At 46.8% G+C, this 12,510-nt stretch overlaps 1 protein-coding gene across 1 annotated transcript in view; it reads right to left on the reverse strand.

Moving 5' to 3' along the window:
* CMTM4 (CKLF like MARVEL transmembrane domain containing 4) overlaps nt 1-12,510 on the reverse strand; it is a 113,146-nt gene that overhangs the window by 7,119 nt on the left and 93,517 nt on the right. Inside the window, exons 5-6 of the transcript XR_001710394.3 lie at nt 8,111-8,277; nt 7,615-7,744 (exon numbers count right to left, since the gene is read on the reverse strand). The gene's annotated coding sequence lies outside the window, so the exon portion shown is untranslated. The remainder of the gene's footprint in view (nt 1-7,614; nt 7,745-8,110; nt 8,278-12,510) is intronic.

Genomic DNA, 12,510 nt, shown 5'->3' on the forward strand with positions numbered 1-12,510 from the left:
ATTTAGTATTGATCCTCACTGAGGTTCACTCCGGTCGAAGTGAGGAGGGCAGGGGGTGTCAACTTCTCAGGGCTCAATGCCTCCAAGGGCCTGAGTCAGGCTGGCATATGGGCTGAGCAGGGTGGGCACAGGAGGAGCCTAGGGGCTGTTTCCCTCTGGGACCTGGAGTGTCTCCCTCTACTGACAACCTGAGCATAAGGCCTGGAGCCCCCACATGTAGGCCTTGCAGATCTTTCCACCAGAGAAGGCTCTGCTCTCACTGGACAGTCCAGCCATCCTGGCAGGGGAAGGGTTGTCTCCATGAGAGGAAAGCCAGGCCCCAAACTGACCCATGAGGAGCTGGAAGGGGGTCTGCAGGAGGAAGCGTGGAGCCCCGAGCCCAGCCTGGGAGACAAGCTGGGAGGGTTCACTGAGCCTTGGGGACATGATCATGACTTGGGCCAAGGCGATCACTGAAGGCTGTGAGAAGGCCACGTGCTTAGCTGCTGCCACAAAGGTGTGCCGGAGGAAGGAGGCCCCTGCAGGTCCTTCAGGTGGGGAGACGGGCAGCTGGTGGCCTCTAGGGGTGAAGCCTTGGAACTTGGGGTGGCCCCAGGCTCCTCTACACTTCAAGTCCACTGTCCCCTCTGTAGCCTCACAGCATCCCCTGCAGGCCAGGCAGTGTGAGGCACACCTACCTCTAGCTTTGTAGAGAAAAACTCAAAAATGCACACTAACCTGCCACATGACCCAGAATTCTTCTCCTGTATATTTAGCCAAGATTAATGGTATACTAGAATGTTCATAACAGCCAAAAACTAGAAAGAGCCACATGTTCAAAAGGAGGTAAATGTGCTACATTCAGAAAACAAAATGCGCTACTCAGCAGTAAAAAAAAAAAAAAAAAAAAAAAAAAAACTATGAATACCACAACAAGGAAGGATTTCACATAATAGAAACATACCATATGATTCCATTTCTAAGCAGTTCAAGAATAGGCAAAAATACAGTGAAAGAAAACAGTGGTTGCTTGGGGATTGATTATGTAACCCAAAAAGTATCAGACACAGGCCACAATTGATTTAGAAGTTTATTTTGGCCAGGTCCAGTGGCTCATGCCTGTAATCTCAGCATTTTGGGAGGCCGAGGTGGGCAGATCGCTTGGGCCCAGGAGTTTGAGACCAGCCTGTACAACATGGCGAAACCCCATCTCTACTAAAAATACAAAAATTCACCGGGCGTGGTGGCACACACCTTAGTCCCAGCTACTCTGGGGGCTGAGGCAGAAGAATCGCTTGAACCCGGGAGGTGGAGGTTGCAGTGAGCTGAGATCGCGCCACTTGCACTCCAGCCTGGGCGACAGAGCAAGACTCTGTCTCCAAAAAAAAAAACAAACAAACAAAAGTGCCACAGTTAAGGACAATGCCTCAGAAACAGCTCTGTGCCTTTCTCCAAATCATCCAAATGTGATTTTGAGGGCTTCAACATTTAAAGGGGAAAAGCGAGCTGAAAGGGAAAGAGAAAGGGTGTAGTCAAGTTACTGAAACCACAAGTTGCAAGAGAAAAGGAGCAGGTAGGGGAACAGTGAATGATGTCTTCTTCTGGCGCTCGTTAAATTGGCATTTGACATAAGATGAACATAGAGCAGCTACCTGTGGGGATATTTCACTTTTCATCTGTAGCTCTCCACTTAGGAACAAAAGGAAAGGCGGCTTCTTGCATGACTCAGCTCTCAGCTTAATTTTTTTCTTTTGGCACAGTGAATCAGGGTCCTGAGTATTTTATTTTCCTTTCACATTTCCAAAGAGACATAAGGGAGCTTTTGCGGGTACCAGAAATTTCATCTCTTCATTGGAGGAGCTGGTCACACAGGTGTACACATTTGTCAAAACATTCAATAGTATACTTAAGATCTGTGCATTTCGTTGTATATAAGTTTTACCTAACAAAGGAAGCTAAATATGACTTATGCTCAGAATCCTGTGGAAAAGTGTGAACTTTCCTAAACGAATTTGGTCACTTGTGAGCAGGCAGGGTTTCTGCGAATCCCAGGATATAATGAGCCTGAAGTGGGGGCTGGGCTGGGGCTGAGCGAGACTTCAGGTGTCATGCTAAGAAGAGGACCCCAGGACAGCGACATGGGCTGTAGGAAGATGCCCCTTCAGAACAGAACTACATCAGGTAAGTACTTGTCTGGAGCAGGGAATGGCCTGGGTGTGGGGCATGTCACTTACACATCTGGTTGAAATGCAGATTCAGCAAAAAGCCTAATTAATTAATACACACAGAATAAAAATGGATGCTGTGTCCTTCAAACAAAAGAGACTCAAAAAGGGCAACCAGCAAACAAGAGTTCTTGGGGTAGGAGTGTGGGAAACTACAACAAAGATTTTGAATTTTTGTTGTTGCTGTTGTTGCTGCTGTTGTTGTTGTTGAGACAGAGTCTCATTCTGTCGCCCAGGCTGGAGTGCAGTGGCGCGATCTCGGCTTGCTGCAACCTCCACCTCCCCGGTTCAAGCGACTGTCCTGCCTCAGCCTCCCAAGTACCTGGGATTACAGGTGCCTGCCACCATGCCTGTCTAATTTTTTTAGTATTTTTAGTAGAAACGGGGTTTCACCATGTTGTCCAGGCTGCTTTCGAACTCCTGACCTCAAGCGATCCACTCGCCTCAACCTCACAGAATGCTGGGATTACAGCGTGAGCCACTGCATCCAGCCAAGATTTTAAAATTTCACAGAGGGGTTGAATAATAGAATAGACATAATTTAAGATGGCAATTCATGATTTGAAAAATAAAGGAAATCTAGAAAATCAAACAAAAAGGCAGACTTTCTTTTTTGGAAAAAAGACACAGAGGACAAATCTAGGAGGATTTATCCAACAACCATCTCAAAGGAGTCACAGAAGGTGAGAAAATCTTAAACAGAAAAAAATTTTCAGTTAAAACTAAAATCTTATAGAAAGGACCCACCAAGGCCAGGTGTGGTGGCTCACGCCTATAATCCCAGCACTTTGGGAAGCCGAGGCAGGTGGATCCCTTGAGCTCAGGAGTTAGAGATCAGCCTGGCCAACATGGCAAAACCCTGTCTCTACAAAAAACAAAAAAATTAGCCGGGCATACTGGTGTGTGCCTGTAGTCCCAGCTATTCCAGAGGTTGAAGTGGGAAAATCAATCACTTGAGGCTGAGAGGTCGAGGCTGCAGTGAACCAAGATTGCACCACTGCACCCTAGCCTGGGTGACAAAGCAAGACCCTGTTTCAAAAAAAAAAAAAAGAAGAAGAAGAAAGGGAGAGAGAGAAAGAAAAAAAGAAAGAGAGAGAGAAGGAAGGAAGGAAGGAAGGAAGGCAGGGGAGGGGAAGGGAAGGGAAGGGAAGGGAAGGAAGGAAGGAGGGAGGGAGGGAGGGAGGGAGGAAGGAAGGAAGGGAGAAAAAAGGGAAGGGAAGGGAAAGGGAAGGGAGGGGAGGGGAGGGAGAGGGCCCACCAAGTGTTGAGCAGGTTTACTGGGAAAGCATCCTCACCTGCCTACACATTTCTTGGTGAAGTATCAGAATTCTAAAGATTAAGAGAAAATCCTAAAAGCTGAGAGACACAGAGAGAGAACACAAAGATGACACTGACAAGAGAAAAACCAAACATCAGAGTCCACTCCAGATATTAGAAAACAATGGAGCTGGGCTGGGCACAGTGGCTCACGTCTGTAATCCCAGCACTTTGGGAGGCCAAGGCAGGTGGATCACGAGGTCAGGAGTTCGAGACCAGCCTGGTCAATATGGTAAAACCCTGTCTCTACTACAAAATACAAAAATTAGCCTAGCGTGGTGGCGCGTGTGTGTAATCCCAGCTACTCGGGAGGCTGAGGCAGGAGAATTGCTTGAATCTAGGAGGCGGAGGTTGCAGTGAGCCAAGATCGTGCCACTGCACTCAGGCCTGGGCGACAAGAGTGAAACTCCATCTAAAAAAAAAAAAAAAAATTTAAAGTGAAAATGTAAGTGGTTTTTAGTACATTCACAATGTTGTGCAACCACCACTTCTATCTAGTTCCAAAACATTTCTATAACTTCATTCCTTTTTTATGGCTGAATAATATTCCATTTTATGGCTGTATCACTTTTTCTTTTTAAGAGACAGGGTTTCACTTTGTTGCCAGGGGGTTTCCTGACCTCAAGTGATCCACCCACCTCAGCCTCCCCAAGTGCTGGGATTACAGGTGTGAGCCACTGTGCCCAGCCCATAATGTCGATATTTGAAAACTTATTGAAATTGTTTTTTGTCCTAACATATGGCCTGTCCTAGAGAATGTTCCATGTGCACTTAAGAAGAATGTGTATTCTGTCATCAGGTGGAGTGTTAGGTGGCCTAGTTTCTGTCTTTTAATAGAAAAATTGATTTAGGCCAGGTGTGGTGGCTCACACCTGTAATCCCAGCACTTTGGGAGGTCGAGGCAGGCAGATCACGAGATCAGGAGATCGAGACCATCCTGGCCAACATGGTGAAACCCCATCTCTACTAAAAACACAAAAATTAGCCAGGCATGGTGGCACATGTCTGTAATCCCAGCTACTCAGGAGGCTGAGGCAGGTGAATCGCTCGAACCCAGGAGGCGGAGGTTGCAGTGAGCTGAGATCGTGCCACTGCACTTCGACCTGGCAACAGAGTGAGACTCCATCTCAAACAAACAACAACAACAAAAAAGACAGAAACTATCAGATTGTTGAGGTTTTCTAAATCTAACTTCATAATTTGTATAAGAGATACATCTATAACAAAATGACTCAAAAAAGTTATAAATGCAACTATTTTTAAAAGCCGGCTCTGAGGAAGATGGAGGAGGTATATCACATTCTATCTTTCCTGCTGAAAGCAATGAATGCAACAAAAAGCCTTGGACAGAGTGCATGGAGCAGCTCTCTAGTGCTTCTGAAAAGCAAATAGTAGTAAGTAGTTTGGGGGAAGAGACCAGAATATAAAGTACCACTGAACCAGCAGTAAATGTCCTGGGTTTTTTTTCCCCTTTGGTGTCTCCTGCCCCGGACTCACAGGTAATTCAAATCCAAAACTACACATGGGGTATGGACAGAAAGAGTTCCAAGAGAAACCTTCTATTCCTAGTTTTTATGGACTGAATGTGTCCCCCTCCCAAAAAATCATATGCTGAAGCCCTCATTTTAGTATGGAGATAAGAGTCTCTAAGGAAGTAGTTAAGGTTAAGTGAGGGAGTAAGGATGGGGCCCTGATCTGATAAAATTAGTGTCCTCATAAGGAAAGACACCAGGGTGTGTTCTCCCCAGCCCTAATGGCACAGAGGAAAGACCATGTGAAGAGACAGTGGTACAGGCCATCTACAAGCTGAGAAGAGGATCCTCACAGAAACCGAATTTGCTGGCATCTTGATCATGGTATCCAGCCTCCAGAACTGTGAAACAATTACTTTCTATCATTTAAGTGATACAGTTTGTGGTATTTTGATACAGAAGCCTGAGCTAACCAATACACTAGTCCAAGGAGCATGAAACAGAGCCCTTATGGATCAGGGAGTGGGGAGGGGGTGTGGAAATAGTCTGTTTTTATCATTCTCTCCAGCCCCAGCCCCCAGACAATATCACAATATCAATGGCAATGATGGCAGCAGTTTAACAAGCAGGAACTTGGTGGGGCGCAGTGGCTCACACCTGTATCCCAGCACTTTGGGAGGCTGAGGCAGGCAGATTGCCTGAGGTCAGGAGTTCGAGACCAGTCTGGCCAACATGGTGAAACCCCATCTCTATTAAAAATACAAAAAAATTAGCCAGGTGTGATGACATGCACCTGTAGTCCCAGCTACTCGGGAGGCTGAGGCAAGAGAATTGCTTGAAGTAGGGAGGTGGAGATTGCAGTGAGCTGAGATAGCACCACTACACTCCAGCCTGGGCAACAGAGCAAGACTTCGTCTCAAAAAAAAAAAAAAGTAGGAACTTGAAAGTCCAAGGCAGGGGAAGCTTTTGCTCTGAGCAGAACTGTGATCCCAAGAGTGTGGGGGGAAATCCCCTTGGCGTTTTTCTCTATCCTCTTACTGCTCTCCGCTGAAAACATAAGCAATGTCAGGAAGTGTGAAACAGAGTGGAGAAATTAAAGCCCACGCTTTCTAAACAGGGGACCCCTAGGAACTTGAAAGTGGCAGGGAGGCCATGGACAGCAGAAAGCTTAAAAAAGAGATCCCGTCAAGTTGGCCATGAACCCCGGGATCACCCTCAAACTGTGTATGCATGGATTTGACCCTAGACAGCATAGCAAAGTCCTATAGAACCAAACCACAGGGTATACTAGGACTCACATCCTAGACCGGCCGCTCAGGCACACAGACGACAAATCCAAATAGTACTGCAGAGAAGGGATAGGCTATCTAGCAGAAGAAGAATACAGAGGACCTGAACAACACTAGAAGCCATCTAGACCCAACAGGTGTGCATTGAATACTCCACCCAACAGCAGAATATACATTCTTCTTTTTTATCTTACTTATTTGTTTGTTTGTTTATTTATTTATTTACTGAGATGGAGTCTTGCTCTGTCGCCCAGGCTGGAGTGCAGTGGCGTGATCTTGGCTCACTGCAACCTCCGCCTCCCAAGTTCAAGCGATTCTCCTGCCTCAACCTCCCGAATAGCTGGGACTACAGGCATGTGCCACCACGCCCAGCTAATTTTTTGTGTTTTTAGTAGAGACGGGGTTTCACCGTGTTAGCGAGGATGGTCTCGACCTCCTGACCTCATGATCCACCCACCTCAGCCTCCCAAAGTGCTGGGATTACAGGCATGAGCCACTGCACCCAGCCTTATGTGTTTTAATGTATCAATTTTTAAAGAACAACAATTCAAAAGAAAAGCCAAAAAGGATGTGAACAGTCACTTCTCAGAAAAGGAGATGCAAACGGCTCTTACACATGTGAAAAATGCTTAATCTACTCATAACCAGAGAAATGCAAATTCTCTAATGCAAACTGCCCAGAGAGACCTTGGCTTCTAAATATCATTCTCCAATGAAAAGAACCAGAACTTTTTGGAGGAATGGGTGATTCTAGAGCTGGGATGCAGAGAATACAAAATGAACCTTGAGCATCTTACGGTGTCATAAAATAAGGAAGTGGGGCGGGGCGAGATGGGAGGCATGTTAAGTACACAGGAGCTCACTTACATACTGAATGAAGTCCCTAATGAAGGGGGCCTAGGGGCCAAATTGAAACAACTTAGCTAACAAAATTAAGTATGATGGGTTTTGTTTGTTTGTTTGTTTGTTTGTTTGTTTTTGAGACAGAGTCTCGCTCTGTCACCCGGGCTGGAGTGCAATGGCACAATCTTGGCTCACTGCAACCTCCGCCTCCCGGGTTCAAGCGATTCTCCTGCCTCAGCCTCCCGAGTAGCTGAGATTATAGGTGCACGCCACCACACCCAGCTAATTTTTTTGTATTTTTTAGTAGAGACAGGGTTTCACCATGTTGGCCAGGCTGGTCTCAAACTCCTGACTTTGTGATCCACCTGCCTCAGCCTCTCAAAATACTAGGATTACAGGCATGAGCCACTGTGCCCGGCCAGTACGATGGTTTTTAATTGTAACAAATGAATTAAATAAATAAATGAGGAAGAAAAAATTCTTCCTTACCGGAGGCATGTAGAGGAAATAGAGCCACCCTGCCTTCATTCCATAGCAGACATTTCCTGATGTCATCCTATGTGACAGGCTCTGGGCTGGGGCTGGGCTATGACAGTCCCCCTCAGGAGATCACAGTCTGCTGGCAGGATGGATGGTGACATCATGAGTGTGCAGTTATCTTATATACAAGCACCCACCCACTTCTCCTCTTTCAGCTTCTCTAGTTCAGTGCCATATTTTGCTTTTTCTCGGTACCCTTTTTGCAAATTGAGATATAAATTACATGAAATAAAATGCACCCATTGTAAGTATACAGTTTGATGTGTTTTGACAAATGTAGGTCCCTGTGTAACCACCACCCCAATCAAAATAAAGAACACTTCTTAGCACTCCAGGAAGCTTTCTCCTGCCCCCACCGCAGGCAACCACCGATCTGATTTCTGTTACTGTAGCTTACTTTTGCTTGTTCTAGAATTTCATAAAAATGAAATCATGGAGTATGTACCTTTTGAGTCTGGCTTCCTTCCCTCAACATGCTGTCTGCAGAATGCATCCACATTGCTTTGTTTATCAATGGTTCGTTCCTTTTTCTTGCTGAGTAGTATTCCATTGTATGGGTGGAAGTTTCTTTATCCCTTCACCTGTTGATGGCCATTTGGTTTCCAGTTCAGGCTATAAAAATTACAAGGGGGTCAGGCAGGGTGACTCACACCTATAATCCCAGCACTTTGGGAGGCTGAAGGATCCTTTAAACCCAACAGTTCAAGACCAGCCAGGGCAACATATTGAGACCCCATCTCTAAATTAAAAATTAAGAAAAGAAATAAGAGGCTGGACACAGTGGCTCACGTCTGTAATCCCAGCACTTTGGGAGGCTAAGGCAGGTAGATCATTTGAGCCCAGGAGTTCAAGACCAGCCTGGGCAACATGATGAAACCCCGCCTCTACTAAAATTACAAAAAAAAAAAAAAAAAAAAAATTTAGCCAGCTCTGGTGATGCACACCTGTAATCTCAACTACTTGGGAGGCTGAGGCATGAGAATCACTTGAACCCAGGAGGCAGAGGTTGCATTGAGCTGAGATCTTGCCATTGCATTCCAGCCTCAGCAACAGAATGAGACTGTCCAAAAAACAAAACAAAACAAAAAACAGAAAGAAAAAATATAAGGGGACCTCCAAAAGTTCATGGAAATTGAATTAAAATATTAAAATTTTTAAAAATGAATTTTATTTCTCAACATAAGCTCCACCAAGGTCAAGACACTTTTTCTTTCTTCTTTTTTTTTTCATGGAGACATGATCTCATTGTGGTTTTGTTTGTTTGTTGTTTATTTGTTTGTTTGTTGAGACAAGGTCTCACTCGCTCACTTTATTGCCCAGGCTAGAGTGCAGTGAGGAGATCACAGATCACTGTAACCTGGAACTCTTGGGCTCAAGTGATCCTCCCATTTCTACCTCCCAAAGTGCTGTGCTATTAGGCATGAACCACCACACATGGCCCTCAAGATACTTTTTAAAATGAGGATACTAGCCATTTAGTTCATCCCTAAAGAAATGAGGGAATTTAACCATGTCTATCAGTGTGGTCTTTTTTCCAGTATTAACTGGAGAAAACTAAGTGTCTTTTACAGATTTTTTTAAGATTAGGAAACGAAAAGAAGCCAGAAAGAGCCAAACCAGGACTCCACAGGCACAAGTGCCCCAGCTCCCCACATCCTCACCAGCAGCTGGTAGTGCCCCCTTTTGAAGCCATTTCAGTAGACATGCAGTAGTATCTCATTGTGGTTTTAATTTGCATTCCTAGATGTCTCATGACGTTGAGCATCTTTTTACACGCTTATTGGACATTCATATATGTCTTTTAGTGAATTGTCTGTTCAAATCTTTGGCCCATTAAAAAAAATTGGGTTGTTTTCTTCTTGTGAATGAGTTGCAGTTCACAGCCATCCTTTTGTGTGTGTGTGTGTGTGTGTGTGTGTATGTGTGTGTGTGTGGTTTTTTTTTTTTTTTTTTTTTTTGAGATGGAGTCTCCCTCTGTCACCCAGGCTGGAGTGCAGTGGCATGATCTCAGCTCACTGCAACCTCAGCCTCCCAGGTTCAAGCAATTCTCCTGCCTTAGCCTCCTGAGTAGCTAGAACTACAGGGGGCGCACCACCACACCCGGCTAATTTTTTGTGTTTTTAGTAGAGACAGGGTTTCACCATGTTGGCCAGGCTGGTCTCCAACTCCTGACCTCAGGTGATTAGCCCACCTCGGCCTCCCAAAGTGCTGGGATTACAGGCATGAGCCACTGTGCCCAGCCCAGGGCCATGTTTTTAATAACACCAATGGGAACCAGATTTCTCTCTGTTAGAACCCTCACCTGGCCTCCTCCTAGGGAATTGTCCGTAAAATCCAAACTCCAGGTTCTGGTCCTCCCAGTCTAGCCCTGCCCCTTTTCTGACCAGCTCCCCCCATCTTCCCCCACCCTTCCCCCCAAACACCTTGGCTCAGTCCTTTCTTTGACACTCCCTTCCTGGCTGTCCTCCCAACCAGCCAGACATCTGTTATCTATTACCAGGAACACCTTATTCAGGATTCTCTGGATATGTTTAGTGTTTATTCCACCACCATCACCAGCAGCAGCAGAAAAAGCTGGGGCCTTGCTGTACCCTAGGCACTGCTGTTGGATGAATAAATGAATGTCAAGAAAGGCTTCTCTGAGGAAGCAATACTGCACTATAGTCACTGAAGAATAAGGAGGAGTTAATTAGAGAAGAAGGTGGAGAAGCATTCTGGGTAGAGGGGTCAGCATGGACAATGGCTCTGTGGCAGGAGGGACCATAGTTTGTTCCAGGAACTGTAAGAGGTCCATGGGAGAGGCAGGGGAGGGAAGCACAGCAAGCAGTTATATTTTCCTTCTATACTAAGACCCTGTGCAGGATGGGAAGCTCCCACGGTTTGTGTGTGTGTGTGTGTGTGTGTGTGTGTGTGTGTGTGTTTATCTTTGTGGGGAGGAGATGGAAGTGTTACAGGATCTTTGGGGTGTTAATTTTCTGGTTGGAAACCTCTGTGGCCAGTGGCACCTTTGCCGGAGTTCTTGTCTTGCATCCAGGAAGAATGAGGTACACAGACAAGTGGAGGGACAACAAGTCAACAAGGAGGTTTACTGAGTGTTAGAAAGCTCAGAGGAGACTGACAGTGGGTAGCTCTTCTCTGTAGGGAGGTCATCCCTACAGAGATGTTCAGCTCTGTTGAGTGTTCAGCTCTCAGCAGAGAGGAGGCCCTGGAGAGTGTGGCTCCTCTCTGTAGCTGGTCCTCCCAACCTCTGCGCAGCTCTGGCTGAGACTGGGGCTTTTATGGGCCTCAGAGTGGAGGAAGTGTGAGCCCAGTTGATCTATGGGCAGCCATGGGTGGGTCAGAAAAGGAGGTACAAGTTCCCACTCTGGTCAGTCGGAGTGGCAGCCTGGCCCCCAGCCTTCAGGCCCTCCCTGGCCCGAAGGTGGGGCCTCAATGGGACTTGCCCCCTTCCACCCAGGAATCTGTCTGCCTCCTGCTGCCATTCATGAAGCCCAGGCTTGCCCCAACTTTGCTCCCAGATCAGAGCAGGTGTCCACAGCAGGAAGAAGCCAGGCAGCAGGAGAAGGCACTTCCGAGCCTGGGAGGGCAGGTGGGGGCCTTCCTGGGCCCCTAAGAGTACAGGGATGCCTGAGCCTGCAGCTGTGGTTTGGGCAGCTGTAGCTGTGGGAAAGGGGGTCCCAGGGCTCCTGTCTGCCCCGTGGAGGAGGCCCCATTCTGCAGCTGCAGTTTGGGTAGCTGCAGCTGCACCTGGGAGAGCAGGACTCCTGCCTGCTCCATGGAGTGTGCAGCCCAGGCCATGCCTCCCTGCTGCAGCTGGGTGATGATAGCAGCAGGTTGTCTGGAGCCACGGCTGCCCTCAAAAGTGATCAATGACTGGTGATTGTCATGAGTGGTACAAGGTCTAGAGATAACCAGGTCCGGCCAGGTGCAGTGGCTCACGCCTGTAATCCCAAACCTTTGGGAGGCCGAGGCGGGAAGATTGTTGGAGGCCAGGAGTTCAAGACCAGCCTGGCCAACATGGCAAAACCCTGTCTCTACTAAAAATACAAAAATTAGCTGGGTGTGGTGGCACAGGCCTGTAATCCCAGCTACTTGGGAGACTGAGGCATGAGAATCCCTTGAATCTGGGAGGTGGAGGTTGCAGTGAGCCAAGATCATGCCACTGCACTCCAGCCTGGGTGACAGAGTGAGACTCTGTCTCAAGAAAGAAAAAAGAGATAACTAGGTCCACACGTGTTTGTGTCTTTCCACAATGTCAGATTTTTATTCACCCTATACCCAAGGGTAAAAAAAAACAAAAGCCACGAGCTATCCCAAGGAGCCAATTTGCTTCTTCTTCTTCTTCTTCTTTTTTCTTTCATACAGAGTCTCACTCTGCCGCCCAGGCTGGAGTGCAGCTGGAGTGCAGTGGTGCGATCTCAGCTCACTGCAACCTCTGCCTTCTGGGTTCAAGTGATTCTCATGCCTCACCCTCCCAAGTAGCTGGGGTTACAGGCCTGTGCCACCACGCCCAGCTAATTTTTGTATTTTTAGTGGAGATGGGTTTTCGCCATGTTGGCCAAGCTGGTCTCGAACTCCTGACCTCAGGTGATCTGCCTGCCTCAGCCTCCCAAAATGCTGGAATTATAGGCATGGGCCACTGCACCCAGACCCAAGGAGCCAATTTTCCTTAGTACTTCTCGTTCACTCAGTAGTGAGCACATGGGCTCAAGCCACTCCACAAGTCAGTCAATATTGCAAACCATATATAATAGTATACTTAATCCACATGTAAATGTTATAAACATTCCACAACAAACAAAGTAGCATTTAACATCAAGAGAAAAAGAGATAGGAGAAAGGGTT

Source organism: Pan troglodytes, chromosome 18 (genome assembly GCF_028858775.2).
Source record: "Pan troglodytes isolate AG18354 chromosome 18, NHGRI_mPanTro3-v2.0_pri, whole genome shotgun sequence".
Lineage (NCBI taxonomy): Eukaryota > Metazoa > Chordata > Mammalia > Primates > Hominidae > Pan > Pan troglodytes.